The 26,501-nt window shown below is 40.9% G+C and overlaps 1 protein-coding gene across 1 annotated transcript in view; it reads left to right on the forward strand.

Annotated features, from left to right (window-relative positions):
- Positions 1 to 26,501, forward strand: part of FAM107B (family with sequence similarity 107 member B) — a 227,850-nt gene that overhangs the window by 69,604 nt on the left and 131,745 nt on the right. The gene's annotated exons all lie outside the window — the stretch shown is intronic.

The following is a 26,501-nucleotide window of genomic DNA, read 5'->3' on the forward strand; positions in this document are numbered from 1 at the left end:
TGATTTTAACCGAATGAAAAATGAAAAAAGAGAGGTAAAACAAATATGTGGGCCTCCTACTTACAGCAGTAATGTAGCTCCTTAATCTATCCCAGCTGCCACAGCCCAAAGAAAGGAGGGGGGTGTTTGTCCTGGGAGACTGGAGTTCCCCAAGTTGCAATAGCAACCCATGGAGATCACAGCCCTGAGAGCAGAGCCTTTTCCTCTGAAGTAATGGGTTCACTTCTCTTCAATCTCAGGGACACTCTGCTGGTGATCACTGTTCTTTTTATCCTGATTCCAAGTAGAGATCTCCTATAAGTAACCTGGAAATACAAACTCTCTGAGCTGCTCCATGTGATGAGCATCTAACCCAGAGGTCCAGTCTCTCTGTATCCTTCAGGAGGAACTCACTGTGAAACAATTAAGGGACACAGATGAATGGTAGCTATGACAGTTTATGAACTCACTTAAGAGGTGGCTGTGGTAGGATCAGAGCAAGATGGTTTAAAATTATTTTCTTAAACTCTTTTTTTTTTTGTAGTAAAATAAAGCCAACTTAAAATCTACCATTTAAACTACTCTTATGTGTATAGTTCAGTGCCATTAAGTGCAATCACATTGTCTTGCAACCATAACCATCAACCACCTCCAGAACTTCATCACCTTAAACTCAAATGCATTACCCATTAAACATTAACTCCCTATTTCCCCTTCCTCCTCTGTCTATAGCAACTGCCATTCTGCTCTCTAATTTTAACTATTCTAGGTATTTGTCCTTCTGTGTCTGGATCATTTCACTGAGCATAATGTCTTCAAAGTTCATCCATGCTGTAGCATATGTCAGAATTTCATTCCTTTTTAACGTTGAATAATATTCCATTGTATGTAGATACAACCTTTTGTTTATTCACTTATCCATTGATGGACATTTGGCTACTGTGATAATGTTGCTATGAACACGGGTGTACAAATATCCATTTGAGTCTCTGCTTGCATCTAGGAGTGGAATTGCTGGGGAATACAGTCATTGTACATTTGGCTTTTGGGGACTCACTGTATTGTTTTTTTACAGTGACTACACCATTTTACAGTCTCACCAGTAATGTACAAATGTTCAATTTCTTTATATCAACACCAACACTTGTTTTTTTTATTATTATTATGGCCAGACTAATGAGTGTGAAGCAGTACCTCATTATACTTTGATTTGCATTTCTCTAACCATTTATGATGTTGAGAATCTTTCCATGTGTTTATTGGACATTTGTATATCTTTGGGGGAAAATTTCCATTGAAGGGCTTTGTCCATTTTTGAATTGGGTTGTTAGTTTCTGGTTTTGCTGTTGTCATTGTGTTGTAGAAGTTCTTTATATGTTCTGGATATTAAGGTCTGATGAGATACATGATTTGAAAATATTTTCTCCCATTTAATGGATTGTACTGTTTTGATTTCACTTCATATATGTCCAGTTTAATTTTTAACCACCCAACTGGGCCAGGTGTCCCCTGTATTTTTTCCTGATTTTGTCAGGGAACTGACTCTATGTAAACCTAGAGTTTGAGGATGGGCTATAATGTCTCAACATTTTTTGAACAAATAGTAGAGAACCACTTGTTAGCAGATTCTCCCCTGACTTCCAACACCTCCTTAGCTGTCAGTTCAAACCTGTTATTTTGTTTGAATGGTTTATTTATTGTACTTATTTTGCACAGCAATTTACTGAAAACTTTACTATTAGTTTCTTATAATGTTTACAAATTTGGAGGAAAGAAAGTGATCAGATTTCTCCTTCTAAGCCTTAATATGTCTTAAGTCCTGATCCAGGGAGATGGACTTCATTCAATCATTTAACATTCTTTGAGGATCTACAACAGAAGTTTGATCACATGCTGAGCATAAGAGAGGGTCTTTAGATATATACATACTTACATACTTTAAACGTACATATAATATTATATACATACATAAACCACATATTTCTTTGTTCCTTAAGAATATTTTATTAGATGCACTTTCTGTAGGACCAACGGTCATAATTCTTCCATTTACTTATCCGTGTATCCTCTATTCTTCATTTGAAAAGAAGCTATAGAAGAGTTTTTATTTCTGTCACATTATTTTTCCCGTGGCCTGGGCTTGCAAGCAGCAAGAACCCCGCCCCTCTGAAAGCCTGCTTTAAAGCGCTACTGATGGTGTAACAGTTGTTTTGTTTCCTTTGCTAAGAAGTACATTTGAGTGTATTTACCTACTCCCTACAGTCCTTTAACCTTCCCTCCTTAAGGACCCGCTGTGTTGTGCGTCTCGGAAGGGCACCAGAGGGATAAGTCTGTAATAGGCTAATGCTGCCGAAGGTCACCACCATGGCACCACACAACTCCCTCTTCCCTCACACATTTTGTTAGAAATAATAATAATAATAAACTCCTTGCCTGGGTTCAACCACGCCGTCTGGTCCTGGTCGTCCTTTCCTGACAGGTAACCCAAGCTGGTGGACTGGAAGGCCTCTGCCTTCTCTGTTCGCACATTCGGTGATTCTGTGTGAGACCGAAAATACCACAGGGCTGTTGTTACCACTTAAAATGGAGGGGTTGGCCTGGCACGAAGCTCTCTGGAAGCGAATTTGTTAGTTTTACCGGATTAGCGCACTGTCAGGAAGTGGGAAGTAGGATTAAGACATTAAAGACTAGTTTAATAGCAGCGGCTTCAAACGAGAGGAACTCGGTGCTTACTTCCAGAAGAAATGAACAGCGGCGGGCAGTTTTCCATGGAAAATACAACTGGGTTCCAATCCCCGTTCTCGTCTGGCGTCAAGAGGAAGCGCTTGCTGGTTTAGAGCATGTCAGGAGCAAGGTGGGATACGGCTGGGAGGAGTACGTGCGTGGTGGATGCGTGCGTGTGTGCGTGCGTGCGTCTGCGGGCCTGAGTGCATGCATGCGCCTGCGTGCGGGCATGCGTCTGCGGGCCTGAGTGCATGCATGCGCCTGCGTGCGGGCGTGGCTGCGCGCGTCCCACGTGTCAGTCTCAGCCCCAGCGCGTTCCTGTAATCCAGATCAAGGTTATTAGCGCCACTGAATTTCTGCGCCCGCGCCCAGTGCGGTTTGTTTCCCTCCTGCTGGCGGCATCCAGGTGACTGGCTGGGCCTGTAGTTCTTCCAGCGCTGGTGCTATTTCAGATAACTTAAGCTGTCAGAGCTGCAGTGGAAAGTGGAGGTTATTTAGCCATTTTCAACATCTGGGAAGGAAAATGTCATTGTTGTTTATGGCAGGAAATGGATGCCCTGGAAACTGCTGCAGATTGTGCCTGATAGATCCAGCTCAGGATACAGAGGTAAACTCAGGCTGGCTGGTTGTTTTGTTTTGTTTAACTTCCACCCCCCTTCCTTACTTTCATTTCTATTGTCATTTCTGAATCGGGACATTCATCTTGTTATTGGATCTCATCTGGTGTCAGCACTAATTACTCTCCCTACATTAAATTCTCTGCAGACACTGAAACGCCCCCCAGGCTTCCATATGGAAGAAAGCCATCCACTCCATTTTTCTGGAGTTTTGAAAGTTGCAAGTCAGGGAGCCAGGCAGCTCCTTTATCTTCCAAGGTGCCCTAGGGGACGCCAGGCTTAATGGCCATTCATTGTGGTGGTGCTTCCCTCCAGCTTCATAAATTGCTTAAAGAAATGGCTCGCCTTCAAAAAATAGTCTTTTCCACTGGGGATTATTTCTTGACTCTTGGTTGATTATCTTCTAGATTTTGCTTGACCTCTTTTAGTCTGCACTTCTCCCTGCATCACAGTTGTCAGTACTGTCTTTGTTTTTTAGTGGACTCTTCACTGCTCCTCCCCACTTACAGACTCTCCCTGTGCCAATCCAGTCTGCATAGTGTTTCCAGACTAATCTTCTGGACGGGCAATGTTTTTGCTCCAATGTGGGCCTCCCACAGCCTTGAGAATTAAATAAAAAGCCTTAGGAAGTACTCAAACACCCTACCATATGGTTCAGTCTCCCCTACAAATGCTCTATGACCAGAACCTGTGTCTTATTATTTTCATCACACGCCATAGTTTCCCCCACTTTTCCTCATGGTATCCCTTTGGTTTGCAGTGTATTAATGAATACATTGCACCTGCTCACCATGTGCCCAGTTTCCATGTTTGTTTGCAATGTATTAAATGAATACACTGTCCCTGCTCACCATATGCCCAGTTTCCATGTTCCAGTGCAAACCTATTTCTGTCATCAAGATTTTCCTGATCTCCCCCAAAAGGTATGGTTATATCCTTTTCAAAACCTTCACAACATGTACTCATGCCACTCTAACAGTGATCACATCTGCTTTGTATTACAGTTATTTGCGTTTATGTTTTAGCCTCAAAGAGGACAGAGCAGTGCTTTCTAATCTGTAATCCCCTGAAAGCTGGCTGCAAGTTTGTGTTAACAGTATGCAGAACCAAGTCAGCAGGGAGAGAGGAAATAAACCCACGCTGAAAAACAGGCAAATCTGGAGTTGAGTATTAACTCTGTAATCTTGGTCGTGTCCCATAATAATGTTTTGAGCCCCAGCGTGCCCAAGTATAAAATGGGTATGATAGTATTTTTCTTGAAGGGCTGTTAACATAGGCCATGTGAGATGGTGATATGTGTGAACTCTTTTATAATTGTAAAGTATGATACACATGTAAGTGTAAACAGTAACTATTTAATGAATTAAATTTGGAAGTTGGCAGATTGTTTCCAAAATTCTGCAAGGCAGGTATTCTAATAACCCTCCAGGGATTGCATTAGCATCACCTAACATTATCACTTCTTTCTCCTTTCAAATAACTCAAATAACTTTGGATTGGGCCTTCCATTGCTAAATTAAAAAGACACAAGGAACAGCCCACAATAGGTTTCTGCCTCTCTCCTAGCAAATCCACCACAATTTAACTTGGCTTAAGAGTACTACCACAGGAATGACTTGTTTTCATGGATTTTTAAAATCACTATGGACATTATTTTTAATCTTGGTATTTGTGTTTCAAGAGCAAAATTTGAACTGGGGCCAGGCCAATGGGTGGCAAATGGCCGCATAGCAATAAAGGTTCAAAATTGTAGAAACAGTCTAGATGAAAGTACATTGAGATGAATGTCACAAACTCTAGGTACAGTGGTTGCTCGCACTGAAGCCTACGGGCAGTTCTTTTTGCAGAGGGATGGAACAGCTTTCAAGGACACCCTTACGTTTTCCCCTAGAAGTGAACACATTGGAAAGTGGCTATTTTTGTTTGTTTCTCCTCAGTTCCTCTAAAAGCTATTGTAAGAGGGAGAAAAACAGATTCTGGAGCACAGAACTTTATAAAAAATTTTTGGCCCCCAAATTCGAATTTGGCCTATGAATAATTAATGGGCAGGCATGGCAGACTTTCCAATTCCATGAGCACAGAACCCTACATTATTTAAAAAATAATAATAATAACAACCCTATGGTTCTTGCCCTGGAAATGATTCCAGATTCCAGCCACAGCAAATCCGATGGAACTTCCCACCCTGATTTCTGGGACTCAGTTTGGCTTGGAAGAGACAGGGTTGGGGGGTCTAGTATAGGAAAAAGAGGAGGAAGGGAGAGGTCACAAGCAGATGAAGGAGCAGAGGGATGGAGGCAGGTTTTTCCAGTTTGTCCATTAAGTGGCTGAGGTATTATATCCTTTCTGTCTACAGTCTAGTAGAGGCCCAAGAACAGAATTAGCTCACTTTCTACGCTTTGGGCCAAATAATATGACTGGCGACTGTTTTTTCTGTACCTCGCCATGGCTTTCTCCCTCTAGAGTGATAATTGTCAGACATGAATAAAATTGTTGGGCTGGGTTGAGGAGTAGACATCAGAGATACAGTTGACTTGAGGTAAGGGTAAACAAGACAGAGGAGCAGACTGTCACGGACACTAAAGAAACAAATCCCTGGATCCAGTCATGGTGTCCCTGGTTACAGCCGACAGGCCTTTGGTGTTGCCCCCCCCCCCCCCCGCCCCATCCCACCCTTTTCTGTGAAGTCTACTGATGAGTTGCAATCCCCTTTCAGAACTAACTTGCTGAATCCAGGATGGACAGCTTTCTGAGGTTTGTTAACAGGGCACTGGGACCACTGGGTATTTTTGTTATGGTAAATGCAGGCAAGCAGACACTAACTGATCAGTAGTTAGAATTCTACTTGATAAAAGGCTTTAATCTCTAAGCCGTCATCAGCTCTGCCTCAGAGACAGAGATTCTCCCTTCCGCCCTGTCTCTGCTGGATTGAGTTGCTAGATTTCTCCAAAACAACAGAGGATCCATGGAGAAGATTAACTGCTTCATTGTGACTTTCTTATGGCTCTTCATAGGCCCTGTGTGCTAACTGATCTCTCCAGATTGTTTCTGGCTCCAAGATCTATAACTTTATGAACTATTTTGACTTGTTATTGGTCATAAAAGTCACTGGCCACATGTTTTATTCTCACTTGGCACAGAAAGGATCAGAGAGGTTAATTGAGTAACTTAGGCCCATGCAACAAGCTAACACTCATTCTGAAACCAGACGTGGGGTATTTGAAGCTCAGGGTCCCACTGCCTCACTTTCTTTTATTGATCAGTTAAATACAACAAAGGTAGAGTGATAATTTATCATCTAAAACAATACTTTTGAGAGTGAAAGGAGACACTATTAATAATCATTCTGGGACAACAGGCATAAATCATAGTATATAGTTACTTAAGGTATAGGGGGAAGGTAAGATAGGTTTTTATAAGGGCATCAACAGGTCTTAAATTTGAATTCTTCAAAATTTATGGGTTACTTTAAATTTATAAGTGTTTGTATGGCTCGCCACGCATAAAAACCCTCTTGCATGGTTAGGTTGGCAGCCCCCATTCCCAAAGGAGCATAGGTCAAAGCTGCTCACCCCTAGCCCCAGTGTAGTTAATCACAGGTAGAATCCAGCCTTAAATTTCAAATGTGTCCCTTACCACCCCTCCCACTGACATGCTAAATCTCTACTACCTCCACAAACTAGTAATTATTAGATAGTTCAAAGGAGGCCATCGTCTCCACAGAAGCAAATCTTGGTGTGTCCCTGGGTACAGCCTGTTTAGTTTGCCCCTTGACCTTCTTTCTAATCCCAGAGCAAATTGTTAGCTGAGGTCTGATTCTACCATGCAGATCCAAAAGGAGATTCCTGTAACTTTGGTTCCCCAGCCCATTTCTCACTGTGCAGTTATAATAACAGAGAAGAAGCCAAAATTGCAGGATAGCCCTTTGCTTTCAAACCTGTAATTGTCTTTTATTCACCAGACACCCTCTGGTCTTGGCTGTGAGTGGTCTATTCCTGGAAGAGACGATGCAGCAGAGTAATAAAGAGGAATGGGCCTTGGGTATAGACTAGGGTTTGAATCCAGATGCAAGCTGGTACTACTAACAGCTTAGTGTTTTAAGCCCTAGCTTTCTGCAAATGAGAAAAAAAATGCCTGTTTTATAAGGGTTTCTGTGAAGAATAGACTCACTATTGTACGCAAATCTTCCGCTGTCCCGCCTGTTGTCACCATCGAGGCAGTTGGCCCCAAAGCAGCCGACTCCCCTCTCAGCAGGTGAGGCAGTGTTATCCACAGCGTAACATGTAAAATGTAGATCTAGTACGTGATCATACCTTGGACTTTCTCTACTCACTTTTCTCTTTTATTGACTTGGACTTTGGAGAACTAAGCTAGACTAGGGTATAAACTCAAAGAGTACAGATTGCATTGTACTCATCTTTCCCTTGCCCATAGCTATTGAGATCCTATTTTATGAGCTCCAAATTAAAATACATCATCTGACCACAACAAAAAAATGTTGTAACTGACACTGTCTCATAAAATACAGAAAGTGGGATTTCCTTACCCATTGTCTTTTTCACATAATTGGCCATCAATAAATGTCTGTGGAATAAATGAAGAAATCAGACTCCATCACTATCATCACTGGCATATATGTACACACACACACAAGCACATGTGCACCCACATGCACACGTGCACATGTTTAGATAATTTTTACATCCTGCTGTCCCTGATATATTTGCTATTTGCTCTATCCATCAAGATCCCAACAGGAAACAGATGGCCCTCCAATTAGAATAATTCAAGGACAGCTTAAGAAAGCAACTTTTGTGAAGTGTGGGTGGGAGGTAGAGGAACCACAAGGGATACTAGTATCAGTGCAGGAGCTGCTACTACTCTAAACCCAAAGTGTTGAGGGCAGAGAGGAAGCCACAACAGGAACCTAAAATAAAGAGCATTTCCTAGAGAAGACTGCCTTGATGGGAGAGTGGAATAAGAGCCTTGACCTGACTCTTATCCCTCCCTCAGACCTCCTGCACCTCGTTCCCACGGACTGAGGCCTGTGGGAGACCAGAGGGCAAGGGAACCCTTGATTTATCAGCAGGTGTACAGAGGATGATGGGGCAAATGGGCTATCTCTGAGATACATATATATATCATACAAGATAAGATAAGGTATACATATATCCAGATATTTTTAAGAAGAGATTGAAAATAAAAAACATCATCAGAGGGTTTTGTATCTTGAAGCAGTTCCCTATTAGGAAAACCACCATTTCCTCCTCTGGGGTATAGTGCTGTCTTCCCTGAGAAGTCTTCCTGCTCATTCACTCTTGTCACCTGCTGACTGCTGAGTCCATCCCTTTTTACCCTCCCCAGCACTTCTCCTGTTCTAATGATTGGTTTCCTCCTCTAGGGCGTCCTTGAGGCCAAGGCTACGTGTTGGTGTTGGTCCTCCTTGTCTCTTCTACATCGAGCCCAACATCAAGCACACAATGGGTGCTCAGTCACTGTTTGGTGAAGGACTGAATTTCCCATTAATGAAGGAAAGAAAGAATGAAAGAAAGGCATTGAAAGAACGCTTGCCTTTCAACGACAATAATTCTTCCCTCGCTTTTCTAGAGTAAAGCCCAGTATTGACCCTTCCCCAGTAAGCGTGTCTCTTCTCCTGTAGAGGAGTAGGCAATGAAGATCCACAGAAACTGATCAGAGGGAAACTATACATCTGGAGCATGTCTGCAGCAGCTGTGGGAAGCATCCGCCAGCAGGAAGGTGGGTGGAGGGGTGCTCGGACTATGGAGCAACATCTGGAAGAAGGGAACTCTGGCTATTAATTCCTTGCAGAGGAACTTTGGGCCTGGCTTAAGTTAACACTCAAATTCCCAGTAACTCGTCTTCTCTTTCTGGAAGCTCTGACAATAGAGGTCTACCAGACAGCATAGATTTTAACACGAAGGCCAAAGGCAGGGACAGGAGGTGTGAGGAGGCTGAGCTACTAAAGCATCTCATTACCAGCCTTATTCCTTGTTATGCTGTTCTCTCTGTGTAGGTTATATGCATGTTTATATGTGTGCTCGTGCACATATATGTATGTGCATGTTTATGTTTGTGGTATGTGTGTTTGAGTAGTATGTGTATATGTGTTTTGTGTATGTTTGTGTATGTGTGTGTTTATGTGTATGTGTGCATTTATGTGTATGTGTTTTTATATGTGTATTTACGTGTATGTATGTTTGTGTTCATACTTGTGTGTTTGTGTACATGTGTGTTTGAGGAGTACATGTATGTGTTTGTGTATATGTTGTGTTTGTGTGTATGTGTGCATTTGTGTGGTTTTGTAGATATGTTTTTATATTTCTGTGTTTGTATGTGTATTTGTGTATATGTTAGTGTATGTGTGTATTTGTGTATTTAAATTTATGTATGTGTGTTTGTATGCATGTGTATATGTGTGTGTTTGAGTTGTGTGCTTATGTGTGCACTGGAGTGTATATGTTTGTATATGTATATGTGTGTTCATCTATGTGTGTGTTTGTGTGTTTGTCTCTGTGTATGTTTGCATATGTATGAGTGTATAATAACCTTGAACTTTATGGTCTAGGAGTGGGTCTATCAGGCTATGTCTACAAGTAAGAATTGGGCAGAGAAGCATTTACAGGCAAAGGGGTATGAAAATGGAAGAACAGAACTCTGGGTAGCATTTTTTATTATAACCTGCCCTCCCCACTACTTGTTCCTTCTCTTGCTGCATTTTCTGTGCATTCCAAGCAGACATGCAGTTGTCTGTATGGCGAGGTCAGCCCACAAACCATGAATAATTGCTGAGTAAGCATTGTGTGCAAAGTGACAGAATTCTGTCCATTTGTGTTGATTTTGTATTTACTCAGAAATGCCTGGGTTTTATTGAAGCAAAAAGCTACTGACCTTTTTAATTCTCTCTTTCCAAATAACAAGAATGTTGAGCCTTCTGTTATTTGAGAGAGCTCGGGGGGCTTTTCCTGCTCTCTCTCTTATTTGATCTGGAAGCATTGCCATGACCTGGAGAAAGGCTGCATTTCTGCCCATTTTGTTAAGGAGGAAATGAAGCCCAGGATGGCATGAACTTGGTCAGCTTCACACAATTATGTGGGACTGCCAGGTGGCTCTTCTGACTTTCATTTCCCATCAGATGTCATTGTCTTTCTAAAACGATGTTCATGAGGACTAGTGGAAGAATACGACTTTTTTGGCCAAAATTCTCTTATTGGGAACCATGGCTGGAAAGATGAGAGGTATATATTGACCCAGGGAAATCCTCAATCCTCTCCGGCTCTGCGAGGTCTTTTATTTTCAAATGTATTAAAAATTTAATTTCAGTTAACTGACATATAATGGATTGTTTGTTTCAGGGATACAGGTCTGTGATTCACCTGTTTTATATAATACCCAGGGCTCATTACAGTATGTACCCTCCCCAGTGTCTGTCTTCTTGAGCATAAAGCTTCTGTGAGGGAAAATGAAAAGCCATGAGTTCCATTGACACCACTATAATGAAAAGAGCTGGTGTGGGGCACCTGGGTGGTTCCATTGGTTGAGCATCCAACTCTTAATTTTGGCTCAGGTCCTGATCTCAGGGTGGTGGGATTGAGGGCCAGGTCGAGCTCCCTGTCAAGCCTCATGTCCAGCCACGCATACAGCCTCAACTGGTTTTTAAGCTCGGCACAGAGTCTGCTTGAGATCCTCTCCCTCTGCCCCTCGCCACCTCCCCACCCATGCATACAAGTACACACATGAGCACGTTCTCTCTCTCTCTCAGATAAATAAAAGCTTTTTAATAAAAAATTTTTAAAAACATCTGGCACAACTATATTTTTAAAATGATGTTGTTTTAAAAGTTGTTTTACGAGGTATGCTTCGTCAGGACCCTGCCAAGAGACAGCAGGACAGCAGGTCACTGGCTTTGTCCATCCCTCTCTCTCTTCCACTCTTTTGTTGGCGTTAGGCAACCCCAATTTAGCATTTCCTCCCACCCAGGATGAATCTAGATGATATTTTAAGTTCATTTGTGCAATTTATAGATCGTATTCTATGTCAATTCAAACTTTGGGAAAAGAGGTTGGGTGCCGGATGTTGAGTCTAAATTTCCTTACCACAGCTTCAGCTTCAGCTAAGACTAGAAAAATTTAGGTTTGCCCAAAAAAAAAGTCTGCCATCACATTTCTAATTATTCTGGAAGGTTCTATGGGAAATTGAATGAGTTGCTGGGTGTCACTGCCTAGGGTGTCACCTCTGCTCACAGACATAATTCCAGCTTCTACAAATGTCTCAGCTTAGAATAAGTTCTGAAAGTGAGGCTGATGAGGACATGGACTCAGGGCTCAGAAGTCACTCCAGAATTCTTAGGACAACTCTAACTAAGAACGTGTTCATGCCAGGGCAGCATGGTTCTCTGGCAGCATTGTTTCTTCTTCTCTGCTTTTTTATTCCTACCGGGAGATTTCCTATATTCTGATCTCTCTTCCTAAACTCTGAGGGATAGACAAGAGTGCTGGAAAGTGTTCCTTTAGTGACAAGTGAGTCCTTTAGTGACAAGTGAGCAAAGTGTCTGAACTTACCTTTATAGTTGTGTGACTGTGGAGACCAAATTCCCCTGTGGAAAATGGGGGTGTTGAAATAGTAAGAAAGATATAGATAATATTGGTCTCTGCTCCCTCGTCAGTTTCCTGACATAGAGCTCCTAAAACCCTTGTAGATAGGGGTGCTAGAAGAATTTTCATTCTAGTATTTGGTCTTTTTTTTTTTTTTTAAGATTTTATTTATTTATCAGAGAGAGAGGTGGGGAGAGAGCAAGCACAGGCAGGCAGAATGGCAGGCAGAGGCAGAGGGAGAAGCAGGCTCCCTGCCGAGCAAAGAGGCTGATGTGGGACTCGATCCCAGGATGCTGGGATCATGACCTGAGCTGAAGGCAGCTGCTTAACCAACTGAGCCACCCAGGCGTCCCTAATATTTGGCCTTTGACCGGAGTTCTTGACACAGAATTCTTATGTTCTTCTACTTTCCTAAGTGGTTGGAACATCTGGCACAGAGCTCTTAAATCCCTTGGAATTTCCTGGCTGATAGGAGCACCTTTTGTTCTAATGAGGCAACACTAACTGAGGTCCTAGATGGTTACTGGTCTTCAGAAAGACCAAACCATGATTAGAAGCTTGTAAATTTCAGCTCCTCACAACTACCACCAATTCTCCAGAAAGAGGAGAGGGGCTGAAAATTGATGCCTTTATAATGGAACCCTCATAAAAATCTCCCAAGTAGAGATTTTGGAAAGCTTCTGGGTTGGTGAACACATCTACCTTTCAGGAGGATGGTACACCCCAGCTCCATTGAGACAAAAGTTCTTGTACTCAGGACCCTTCCAGATCTTGCCCTATGTACGTCTTCATCTGATTATTCATGTGTATCTTTTAAGATATCCTTTGTAATAAATTTCCACTAGTAGGTACACTGTTTTCCTGTGTTCTGGGATCTCCAGCAAATAATCAATTCCAAGGAAGGCATGGTGACAACCTCCAATTTGTCACCAAATTGGATGGAAGTTGTGGGTAACGTGGAGACCTACTAGTGGGGCCAGTCTTGGAGTCCTTAGCCTGTGGGGTCTGTGCTAACCCTGGTTAGGGTTGGAAGTGATTTGTGAACACTAAGCTGGTGTCAGAGAACTACTGAGTGTGGAAGAGAACCCACACATCTGGGTCCCTCCCACACTCAGTAATGGGTCATAAGTGTTGTAACTGTGATCAGAGGAAAAAGTGCATTTTCCCTAGACAGGATGATAATGCTCTTCCCACCACATGAAGTTACTGAAGGAGTCAAATAAACCATGTACTGGACAGCTCTATAAATTGAGAGGTACCAGGTGGTATGAGATATTACTAATTTTGTGAACCAATATGGAGACAAAAAAACTGGTACCCCAATTTCCAAAAGAAACTCTCCTTCTGTCATTCACAGTATATGTATGAAATCCTTTTGGTACATTCTCTCTCAAAGTTGTATCCTCTTTTATTTAGCAGTGTGCCTTCCAGGGCTTGAAACCACATGCTATCTACACATAGCTTCCTGGAGCATGATTATTACAGAGAGGAAGAAAAAAAAAGATATTTTGGAAAAACTTTTTCTTAAAAAAATTATTCATTTATTTACTCATTTGTTCAACAAGTGTTTATGTAGTGTACCTATGGAGTAGAATTAGATGTTGTGAGTAGCTAAAGAGTTAGGGTTCTCGTGTCACTCATTCAAGCTCTGTAATACAAATCTCTATGTAGGATGTAGAGTAATCCTCAGCTAATCAGAGTCTCATTCTGTTCAAGCAGCTCTTGCAAACTACCATGGACTGCATGGCTTAAACAGTAACCATGTATTTTTCAGGTTGGAGACTGTAAGTCCAAGATCAAGTCACCAGCAGATTTGGGGTCTAGTGACAGCCTGCCTCCTGGGGGCATAGACAGCCTTCTTCTCACTATGTCCTCACAGGTGGGAAAAGCGAGGGGGCTTCTGGGGCTCCCTTTCATAAGGACACTAGTCTCTTATAAAGGTTCCACCTTCATGACCTTATCACCCCCAAAGACCTCACCTCCAAATAGCATAATCTCTGGGGTGAGGATTTCAACATATGGATTTGAAGGGGGCACAGACATTCAGTCCTATACCAACATGTGCAGACCACCAGTTCTATGCCTTCCATTCCCTCAGGAGTTGGACAGTTTTTTCATTTCAGCTCTTGCAGTCATTATGCAACTTTAAATTTTGGACACATGTACTAATTACGGCCATAAAGATTGTGTCAAATTTTCTTACCCTCCCAGTTCTGAAGTTTCCATCATGTGATAAATGTTGTTTTGTTCTGTGGTTTTCTTGGCCTGGAGCTCTCTAAACCTTGAAACATGCCATGGTGCAGCTTCGAAACGGCCTTCCTTAACTGTGGGGGAACAACTGCTCATTGCTCTGCAATGTTCTCCCTTAAGTTCTTCCTTAGCCAAAGTTTTCTTCAGTTAGTCCTTCCACCAAGCATAGCTATTCAATAACTAGCTGTCCTTCCTATTTAAGGTTAAAATTTCTAAAAATAACAGCATCAAGAAGCAAACGTGTGGTATTGCTGAGATTTCAGGGGCTCTGACGCTGGCAGTGTGAATTCTTGCCCCCATTGGAAACATGCATCCTTTAAAAAACAAAAACAAACCCCATGCATCTTTAGAAAAAGTCTTCAACCTTCCAGGCCTCTTCTGTATAATGGGGACACAAATATTAACACTGTAGTATCCCTGACAATGCCTTCCAGTCTTGCCTCCAGGAGTACTCCCCATATCAGGCACCCCATGTCCAAACTCTTTTGACATTCCATAGTCACACTAAATATTTATGTCTGTTCTACACACCCTTCTGCGAGGTAGTCAGATTTGGTTTAATATATAAATAATGTTTTCTCCCTCCCAAATGTTTGAGTAAAATGATGGTGAAAAGAGGCTTGCATACCTCTAACATGTTACAGCATACTTCCAGGAAGTAGTTTAGAAGTGTGGTTTATAAGATGATATTGAGGGCTGAAATATTCAGCAGTTATACATCAGTAAGAATATGTTGACTATTCAGATATTAAAACACCTTTGTATTGACTGGCATATAACTGCTCTCCAACCCCCAATTGGTCTCCATGTCCCACATCCACCTCTTTCCTCAACCGCTGAACTCTGCAGAGTCCAGGAACTAAAGGGTTAAGGCCTGTTCTCCAGGGACCTCCAGGACCTTCGCCATTCTGATTAGCTTGTAGCTAATCCCTGCGGTTCAATATTTTGAATATCGTCTCATATTACCCATAATATACATGAAGCTCCTGGCGCATGTTAGGCACTAAGAAAGCAGTAGGTATTTTTAGTCCTGTGGCTTTGGAGAATTCAGCCTGGGAGTATATATTTTCAACAGCATTGTGGGCAGTATCCCTTCCTCCCCTACTTCAAGATACAGCCTGCCTTCCTTTAGGGAGCTGTGTCTTTCTGTTTTCTGAGGTTTTGGTGAGGTTTCCAATCACAGTAACCCACCTTCCAGCAGCTTTTGGGATGGGCAATAATATGAGTCTGGAAAATCATAGTCCCCATAGTCTTCCATAGTGTGTGAACCAAGATGGACCAATTAGGGTCTTCCCCTAAAATTCTGAATGTGAATGTGGTGACTAAGACACTCCTTGCCCCCTTTGAAAAGGAGCTGAAAGATGTGGCCCCAGGGCTTCTGGTGGTCTTGGCTGTGCAATGAAGTAGCCTGAGAAGTGACACATGGACAGAAACGGACAAGTGGAGAGACATTAAAAGAGAGCACTACTGTGATATTATCTGAGCACCAGGCCACAGCTCCATCCTTTACAACAGGGATTCACATTTGGGTACATATCAGCATCACCAGGAAAGCTAATAAATCCACTTATTATGGTGAAAAATTAAATGATAAAAAAGACAATCTATGGAATGGGAGAAGATAGTTGCAAATGACATATCTGATAGAGGGTTAGTATCCAGAATGTATGAACACCTGCTATAACTCAACACCCAAAATACCAATGACCCAATTAAAAAATGGCAGAAGACATGCATAGACATTCCTCCAAAGAAGATACCCAGATGAACAACAGCACATGAAAAAAATACTCAACATCACTCATCATCAGGAAAATGCAAATCAAAAACTACAGTGAGATACCACTTCACACGTGTCAGAACGGCTAAAATAACAACACGGGAAACAACAGGTGGTGGTGAGGATGTGGAGAAAGGGGAACCCTCTTACACTGTTGGTGGGAATGCAAACTAGTGCAAACTAGTCTATAAAAAAGTATGGAGGTTCCTCAAAAAGTTAAAAGTAGAACTACCCTGTAATCCAGGAATCACATGACTGGGTTTTACCTAAAAAATATAAAGACATGAATTCAAAGGGATACATGCACCCCTACATTTATTGCAGCATTATTTATAATAGCCAAATTATGGAAGCAGCCCAAGTGTCTACTGATAGATGAATGAGTAAAGAAGATGTGATATATGTGTGTGTTACATATGGAATATATGTAGAAATGGAATATTACTCAGCTATAAAAAGAATGAAATCTTGCCATTTGCACCAACATGGACGTTGTATAGAGAGTATAATGCTAAGGAAAATAAGTGATTCAGAGAGAGATACTTACCATATGATTTCACTCATATGTGAAATTTAAGAAACGAAACAAGTGAGCAAAGAAAAAAAAGAGAAAGAGACAAAACAAAGAAACAGACTTTTAACTGTATAGACCAGATGGTTGCCAGAGGGGAGGAGGCAGAGGGGAGGAGGCTGGGAAATAGGTGAAGGGAATTAAGAGTGCACTTGTCGGGGCGCCAGGGTGGCTCAGTGGGTTAAAGCCTCTGCCTTTGGCTCAGGTCATGATCCCAGAGTTCTGGGATCAAGCCCCGCATTGGGCTCTCTGCTCAGCAGGGAGCCTGCTTCCTCCTCTCTTTCTCTGCCTGCCTCTCTGCCTACTTGTGATCTGTCTGTCAAATAAATAAATAAATAATCTTTAAAAAAAAAAAAAAAAGTGCACTGGCCATGATGAGCACTGAATAAAACATAGAAATGTTGAATCACTATATGGTACACTTGAAACTAATATAACACTGTATGTTAACTATAGTGGAATTAAAATTTAAAACAATAAAAAATTTAGGATGTGTTGAACAGAATAAAATAATGAGTCATTAACATGAGAAATTTTAGTCTGATTGTTAAGGAACTTTCCAGTGAAATGAACCCAGCTGTAACCATATACCTAAAGTAAATTAATGAAAGTCCTTTGTATATGACATTTTAGAAACTGGCAAATATGCAAGGAAATGGATTCACTTGGGCATGTTCAGATGACTCCTGACATCTTTCCATCTGTGCTGTCATATTTCAGGGATCTCTTTAAGGACCACTAAAGGAGACAAAACACCAGATTTTTTTTTTAAGATTTTATTTATTTATTTGACAGAGAGAAATTACAAGTACACTGAGAGGCAGGCAGAGAGAGAGAGAGAAGGAAGCAGGCTCCCTGCCGAGCAGAGAGCCCGATGTGGGACTCGATCCCAGGACCCTGAGATCATGACCTGAGCCGAAGGCAGCGGCTTAACCCACTGAGCCAGCCAGGCGCCCCAAAACACCAGATTTTTAAAAGCATTTGTCAGGAGCTCCTGGGTGGCTCAGTGGGTTAAGCATTCTGACTCTTGATCTCAAGGTTGTGAGTTTAGTGTGAGTTTAAGCCCCGTGTTGGGCTCCATGGAGCTACTTAAGTAAATAAATAAATAAATAGATAAATAGATAAATAAATAAAATAAAAGCATTTGTCAGTATTTGTCTAAACACAACTAAACAGTTGACTATGGTCCTTTTGATGGAGACAATGAATGGATAGAAGAGCTGACACAAAACTGTCCTTATGCCGTTGGCGCCTTTGCAAGAAGTCACTTCCCTAAAAAAAGAAGCCATCAGCAGCAAACACACTCCGGGCCCTTCTCCACTTGTCACTGGCTAGCAAATTCACCACACTACAGTCCTCTGAGGGAAGGGCCCGTGTAAGCTAACATGAGCTCACCCCTCCCACAAGTAAATGCAGGCACAGGCGACTTTAGGAACTTACCCCTGACTGGTAAGTGGGAGAGCTGGAATTTGTATCTCATTCATCTGACTCTGATGTATGTGGTTTTCTACTGTGAGAAAACACTGTAAATAAAGCACTAAAAAAAAAAAAAAGAAGAAGAAGAATCCAGAGGCCCAGTCTTATCTAAGTGGATAAGAGCTAGATTCTCCTCTGTATTTTTGCCATGACCTCCAAGTAATTTGGGTATACACCTGAGTCTGAGAACTACAGTTTTACAAGCATGAGATCTAATACTTCTCCCTTTCTTTTCTTGGGCAACTTTTCTGAAGTTTACCTCAAACTGTCTAGCTTAGGTAAACAAACACTTAAAGACAACAAAATTTAGAACTACATGATTAAACACTATACCACCTGAAGAGGAGAGAAGGGGAGAGAAGGTTGTTTATTTAAGATTATTTTTTACCTAAGAAAATTAAAATCAATGTCATCTGCCTCTCCTGTGGTTATGAGTTCCTGGAGGTCCAAGATTATGTCCTATTCACTGTCATATTCCGCACATTTTCTAGCAGAATGCCATGAACATGGAAGTTCTTCAATAAATGTATATTGATTTAAGGTGAATTTTGCAAGGTTCTATATAGAGTCAGGAAAGAGTTTTTGGTGAGTATCCTCTGATCCTCTTCTTAGTGTTCCAGTAGGCAAAAAGAAAGAACATACAAACCACTTAATTATTTGTTTACACTGAGGGAAAAGGAAAAGGTGCACAACATGTCATCCCTCTGCAGCAGGCATTGAATAAATGCTTTATATATTTAATTTTATTCTCATAACAACCCATGTACATAGATATAATTATCTCCATCTCCAGATGAAGAACTTTAGAGAGAACAAGTCATTTGGGATGCAGTATGGAGAGATGGTTATGAGCATAGACTCAAGTTTCAACTGGGTTTTTTAAAAAGATTTTATTTATTTATTTGAGAGAGAGAAAGAGGGAGAGGACAAGCCAGAGGGTAAAGGGCCTCATGACCTGAACCAAAAGCAGACTCTTAACCGACTGAGCCACCTAGGCACCCCTCATTTGGGTTTGTCTTCAGGCTCGGTTATTAGCTCTATAATTGAGAAAATTCCTTGATTTCTCTGACCTCTTGAAGTTTTCTCATCTGTAGAATGAGGACAATAATATTTGTTAAACAGACTGTAAAGCTCTTAGAGACAGTGCCCCACATAGCTCAAAATGTTGGCTTAAAAACACTCACCCATATAGGAATCTGGGTGGCTCAGGTTGTGATCCCAGCCGGGGTCCTGGTATTGAGCCCTGCATCAGGATCCCTGCTCAGTGCGGAGCCTGCCTCTCCTTCTTCCTCTGCCTCTCCCCCAGCTTGTGCTCTTTTTGCTCACTCTCTCTCAAATACATAAATAAAATCTTTAAAAACACTCACCCATAATTAAGATTTCCTTTTATCATTATACCATATTTCTAAAGCATTTTCAATGCATCAGGAATATCCAGATGTTATTTAAATGCAGATAGCAGGGCCACACTCCAATGAGGGTGACCAACTCATTTCAGTGTGCCAAGACTTCCTTAGTTTTAGCACCAGAAAACCTGCATCCTGTAGAACCCTCAGTCCCAAGCAAATCAGGATGGCTGGTCATCCCAAACCTCATACTTAGCAAATCAGCATCTGGACTGGAACATGCATAGTTTTAACAAAGGAAAGAAATTAGTATTAAGGAGGGAGCTTTGTATAGTGGTTTATATTATGGGGTATCATGGTTTATATCAGGTAGACCTGGGTCTGAATCCCCTTTTGACATTTCAAGGAAATGATACTTTGGTTGTGTTTGTGGGTTCCTGGGAAGCTGATTTTGAAATACAGAGATTTATTAGGGAGTGTTTTGGGAGTCAACTCTTGTGAAAGAGAAAAGAAGAAAGCAGGATTAGGCAGAGGGGGATAAGGGACTACAGTGAAGTTTCTTGATGAAAGGCTCACCAACTTCATGTGGCTCTGGAGCAAGGAGGGCCCTTCAGAGTTGTCTGGAGATGGGGTGAATGGGTTGGGCCTCTCTGCCCTCAAATCAACAAGTCCAAGTGCCACCAGTGCTGGCAGCTCTCTCCCAGCATGCTGACAGCTGAGTGCTATCTATTAACCACATTTCCTGTAGCTGTGACAATAAATCTTTCAGTCCTGAAGGGGCCTCCAAGTAGCACATCACAGTATCCACTACAGGGTGAATGAGCTTCACTGAGTTTCTGTTTCTCCATACATAAACCACGACTGGTGACAATAATGTCATCTATCTCCAGAAGTTGTTGGGGACTAATGAGGTCTACACATACAACACAGTTTGACACATTGCAAGCACTCAAGAAATGGTCATGGACCGTACATCTTAAAGTTTGAATGAGGTAGAGTTAGGGATGAAGACAGGAGCCTGCTTCAGGAAGGCCCTCTTGGAGAAACTGCCCCCTGACCTTTGTTATCAGGAGGGACAACACTTGACTTTTTATTGTGAGATGTATTACTAGGTTAGACATTAAAAAAACATGTAAAGTAGGTGAACAATTGAATCCATTCAACAATTGTTTTACAAGCACCTGTTGACAAAGAGGGTAGAGTCTGAATGAAATTGTAAGAAGCATAGTTTTTGTCCTGGAAGATCCTATAATGTAGTGGGATAGACAAGGCTTAGATACTGGTTTCCATGGGAAAATAAACATATGTTTATTAGTAGCAATGTAATGCAGTAAGAAGACTCTTGGCACTAGAATATGGTGAGTGTTGGTTGTCAGTTTCTAAAATTACCTCCTATAGGCTACTCTTCATATTAATCAAAATGTGAACATAGATATTGCTAAGAGAGGTTGTAACAAAATGGCCGTTAACCCTGAGATCACAGTCATTGACACATTAATTTGTCAAAATATTTTTGGGGGGATTTTTATAATCTGTACCAAGAGCCTCAAAAACTTTCATGACCTTTGATCCAGAATCCTACCCTTGAAACTTTAATCCAAAATAATTTGAAATAATTAAAATCCTTTCCTTGAAAGATGTTCTTTATAGTACAGCCTATAATAGAGAAAACTTGAAGATTCCTCAAATGTTTGGTGACACAGAAATAGTTATTTAAAATTAGAATTTAACTTCCGTGGGAAAGAACAGTTATATTTGGGATCCATTTCCCAAGTGAAAGAAGTTGAAGCCAAGAGTCAGTCACGTAATTGGTGCAACAGGTGGAGACAAATGGGACTGGATCTCCTTAATTTTTGGTCAAGAATTCTATTTTTCTCCCAAACTATCATTGTGTTGCTAAACATGCTTTCCTAGAGTGAAATGCACGCTGCTAATGTTGCAAAACTATGAGGCCAAGTTAAAATGCCTTGAAGTATGTAAATGAGGTTATATTGTTAATATAATATATATTAATTATATTGCCAATTAATTTTTTATTGCTTGTTTTGTTTTGTTTTTCAACTATGATTGCTCAAGAAATGAAGTGAATGATCAAGGCACCCCACTCTGGCTTCCCAGAGCTGAGAATCAGCATCAGCTGATTGTATTAGAAGTGACAGAAAACATAATAGAAATGTTGGGGTTTTTTTAAAGATTTATTTAGTTTAGAGAGAGAAGAGAGAGGGCGCTAGAGGGAGGGGCAGAGAAAGAGGGAGAAAGAGACTCCTAAGCACCTCCACACTGAGTACAGAGCCCAATGCAGGGCTTTATCTCATTACCCTGAGATCATGACCTGAGCCAAAACCAGGAGACCACCACTTAATCAACTAAACCACCCAGGCATCCCCAAATGGGTTATTTTTAAAATCAATATATATATATTTTTTAATGTATGGCTATAGTAGCTGATGGGCTGAAAAAGCCAAGGTGTTTTTTTTTAAATTTTTTCAATTTATTTATTTTCAGAAAAACAGTATTCATTATTTTTTCACCACACCCAGTGCTCCATGCAATCCGTGCCCTCTATAATACCCACCACCTGGTACCCCAACCTACCACACCCCTGCCACTTCAAACCCCTCAGATTATTTTTCAGAGTCCATAGTCTCTCGTGATTCACCTCCCCTTCCAATTTACCCCAACTCCCTTTTTTTTTAACACCCCTTGTCCTCCATGATATTTGTTATGCTCCACAAATAAGTGAAACCATATGATAATTGACTCTTTCTGCTTGACTTATTTCACTCAGCATAATCTCTTCCAGTCCTGTCCATGTTGCTACAAAAGTTGGGTATTCATCCTTTCTGATGGAGGCATAATACTCCATAGTGTATATGGACCACATCTTCCTTATCCATTCGTCCGTTGAAAGGCATCTTGGTTCTTTCCATAGTTTGGCGACTGTGGTCATTGCTGCTATAAACATTGGGGTACAGATGGCCCTTCTTTTCACGACATCTTTATCTTTGGGGTAAATACCCAGGAGTGCAATTGCAGGGTCATAGGGAAGCTTTATTTTTAATTTCTTGAGGAATCTCCACACTGTTCTCCAAAGAGGCTGCACCAACTTGCATTCCCACCAACAGTGTAAGAGGGTTCCCCTTTCTCCACATCCTCTCCAACACATGTTGTTTCCTGTCTTGCTAATTTTGGCCATTCTAACTGGTGTAAGGTGATATCTCAATGTAGTTTTAATTTGAATCTCCCTGAGGGCTAGTGATGATGAACATTTTTTCATGTATCTGATAGCCATTTGTATGTCTTGATGGGAGAAGTGTCTGTTCATATCTTCTTCCCATTTTTTGATATGTTTGCCTGTTTCGTGTGTGTTGAGTTTGAGGAGTTCATTATAGATCCTGGATATCAACCTTTTGTCTGTACTGTCATTTGCAAATATCTTCTCCCATTCCATGGGTTGCCTCTTTGTTTTTTTGACTGTTTCCTTTGCTGTGCAGAAGCTTTTGATTTTGATGAAGTCCCAAATGTTCATTTTCGCTTTTGTTTCCTTTGCCTTTGGAGACATATCTTGAAAGAAGTTGCTATGGCTGATATCGAAGAGATTACTGCCTATGTTCTCCTCTAGGATTCTGATGGATTCCTGTCTCACGTTGAGGTCTTTTATCCATTTTGAGTTTATCTTTGTGTATGGTGTAAGAGAATGGTCGAGTTTCATTCTTCTACATATAGCTGTCCAGCTTTCCCAGCACCATTTATTGAAGAGACTGTCTTTTTTCCACTGTATATTTTTTCCTGATTTGTCAAAGATTAATTGACCATAGAGTTGAGAGTCCATGACCAGGTGGGATTCATCCCTGGGCTACAAGGATGGTTCAACATTTGTAAATCAATCAATGTGATACAACAAATTAATATGAGAAGAGAGAAGAACCACATGGTCCTCTCAATTGATGCAGAAAAAGCATTTGACAAAATCCAGCATCTGTTCCTGATTAAAATGCTTCAAAGTATAGGGATAGAGGGAACATTCCTGAACCTCATCAAATCTATCTATGAAAGACCCACAGCAAATATCATCCCCAATGGGAAAAAGCTTGCAGCCTTCCCGCTGAGATCAGGAACAAGACAAGGATGCCCACTTTCACCACTCTTGTTCAACATAGTATTAGAAGTCCTAGCAACAGCAATCAGACAACAAAGAGAAATAAAAGGTATCCAAATTGGTAATGAAGAAGTCAAACTCTCTCTCTTCGCAGATGACATGATTCTTTATATGGAAAACCCAAAAGACTCCACCCCCAAACTACTAGAACTCATACAGCAATTCAGCAAGGTGGCAGGATACAAAGTCAATGTGCAGAAATCGGTGGCTTTCTTATACACTAACAATGAAAATACAGAAAGGGAAATTAGAGAATCAATTCCATTTACTACAGCACCAAGAACCATAAGATACCTGGGAATAAACCTAACCAAAGAGGTAAAGGATCTGTACTCGAGGAACTACAGAATACTCATGAAAGAAATTGAAGAAGACACAAAAAGATGGAAGACCATTCTATGCTCTTGGATCGGAAGAATAAACATTGTTAAAATGTCTATACTGCCTAGAGCAATATATACTTTTAATGCCATTCTGATCAAAATTCCACCAGTATTCTTCAAAGAGCTGGAGCAAATAATCCTAAAATTTGTATGGAATCAGAAGAGACCCCGAATCGCTAAGGAAATGTTGAAAAACAAAAATAAAGCTGGGGACTTCACGTTACCTGATTTCAAGCTTTATTACAAAGCTGTGATCACCAAGATAGCATGGTACTGGCATAAAAACAGACACAAAGACCAGTGAAAAAGCCAAGGTTAAGCTTGCTTCAAGCATGCCTCGATTTGGGGCTCCACTGATATCACTAAGACTCAGTAGCATCAGTCCATTTCTTGGCTCTCTTTTCCTTTGTGTGGATGGCTGTCTCAGCTGCAAGTGACAGCGGCAGCTCCAACCCTCAGAGCTGTTTCAGGTTTCAGTTGGTAAGCATAGGAGTCAAGTTCCCAGACATCCGGAGAAAAATCTCTCATTAGCCCTGATTGGGTCATGTGACTACTCTGAACCAATCACAGGGAAATGTAGTGGAGGGTGGGCCTAGCCCTGGGTCATATGACCACCCGTGGCAGTGGGGAGTGAGATGGCCTGGAGCACTGGGCTGGTATCATAGGAATCACAATTGGTTAAGAGTCAGAAGGGATGATTTTAAAGAGGAAATCAGGACAAATTTACTAGACAGAGTGAGTGAGTGCCAGGCAGCGAAATCAACAGATGTCTACTACAGTTGGACTGTTGTCATTTTATTCTAGCTTTGCTGGGAAAAAGCCAGTAAGAACAAACTCAGCAAATCACAGACTTGCACTAAAGAGAATCATCTAAGGAGTTCGGTCTTTATTCTCTAAATAGAACATAGTTTACGCTATCAAAGACAGATGCTTGTTTACTCTGTGCTGAGAGCTCTCCAGCCAAGAGGATTCCAAATATCCTTCCATCTGCAGATCATTCCAGGGCTTTGCAATTTTTACTATTTAAATGAGAAAATTGGGGGAGGGGCAATTTAAAATAAAATAATAAATATGTCTGGAGGAAAGCTAAAGAGCTACATTATTTCACAATTTTGGAATTCAGAGCAATAAAAAGTAAACAGTCTTATTGGCTCAAAGGAGAATGCTTTCATCTATGAAACAACTTTATTTGGTTATTTGGGCATCTCAAGAGACTTCCCCTGTGGCTGTATTATAAAATAACTCCTTATGTTTTTATTATGTACTGTCCTGTTGGGGCTTGTGGAACAAGAAATTATTTGCTGCATTTCTTTTCTGTATAACGGGGCTTTCTATCATTTACATGTCCTTTGGTATCATATTAATTCACATCCTTTTTAGAAATGTAATTTTGGAAGCCATTTTCATTAAATATTTCTTACAACATATAAATTTGAGATAATTGAACTGAAGGCTTGTTTACCCAACTTGCCCATGCCAATACTGTAATGGGTTTTAGAAGTAGGACAAATTTTTGGAACTGGTCCTTGATGAACATTTGAAGAGGATTTTTGATCTCTGGAAAAACATTTGTTCTCAACACAGGTGAAAGCAACTCCCTTATAAGTTGATACTGATGGCAATTTAAAAGAAACTATTCTTTTTAAATTAAAAAGAACACTTTATCTTACTATCCAAGCTTGAAGAGTCTGGTGGATTCTCATCTGGATGAAATAATACTTAAGAAGGTGCAAACTTAAAACAAATTGGGGAGTGCTTCTACAATGGATAATATCAATTTTTTAGTTCATTTGTTCTACTTTGTTTAGAGAGTAGCCTTGTTTACCAATTAGGGTACTCCGTACACACGTGCTTTATTGTGGTCCAAAACATCTTCCATTGGGCTAAATTCTTTTGAGGAACAAAGTATGTGCAGAAAGTGTGCCAGCCTGAGAAGGAAGCTGAGTAGGCATCTGCTTGCAGTGTAACTGAAGGGATCTTGCATAAAAATTAAGGTCCCACAGAAATAGCCCCTCTGAGGCACTCAACAAATACTTGTTCAGCGAAGGAAAGACATAAATGAAAGAATCAGCATAAAGTCATCTTGCAGACAAATTTAGAAAGGCACTGTGTAGACATTCCTCTGAATTTACTTCCCTCACTTCTAGCTGCATCTACTTTATGAATACTACAGGAGTCACAATTGTGGTTAAAGAATATCATACCAGAGCTCAGAGAAGAATGTGTTCACTCAACTTTCCAGAGATCAAAATAACTGTGAATTGTGATAGAATTTTCAAAAATACAGTGAATCAATTCTTTGAATCATGAAAAGTAAAGCATAATTATCTCTGTTATACCATGCTGGCAGAATTTCTGTGATATGGAGGAACCCACCACCACTATGTCTAAGTAATTCATGTTCCCGAACATTCAGTTACAGAGGACCTCTGGATTGTACTGGTTCAGGGACAACACCAGTAGACACTTCCTGTGAATGACATCCTGGAGTCTGTAACCCAGCCCTACTATAGTTATTCTACTCAACCTCTTCTGTTGAATTTGTTGCTTGTCCAAAGCCTCAGTTCATAAGGGCTTGGTCTAGTATTTTCAGAACTTGACTTT

The sequence above is a fragment of the Mustela lutreola genome, chromosome 8, assembly GCF_030435805.1.
Source record: "Mustela lutreola isolate mMusLut2 chromosome 8, mMusLut2.pri, whole genome shotgun sequence".
NCBI classification, from domain to species: domain Eukaryota; kingdom Metazoa; phylum Chordata; class Mammalia; order Carnivora; family Mustelidae; genus Mustela; species Mustela lutreola.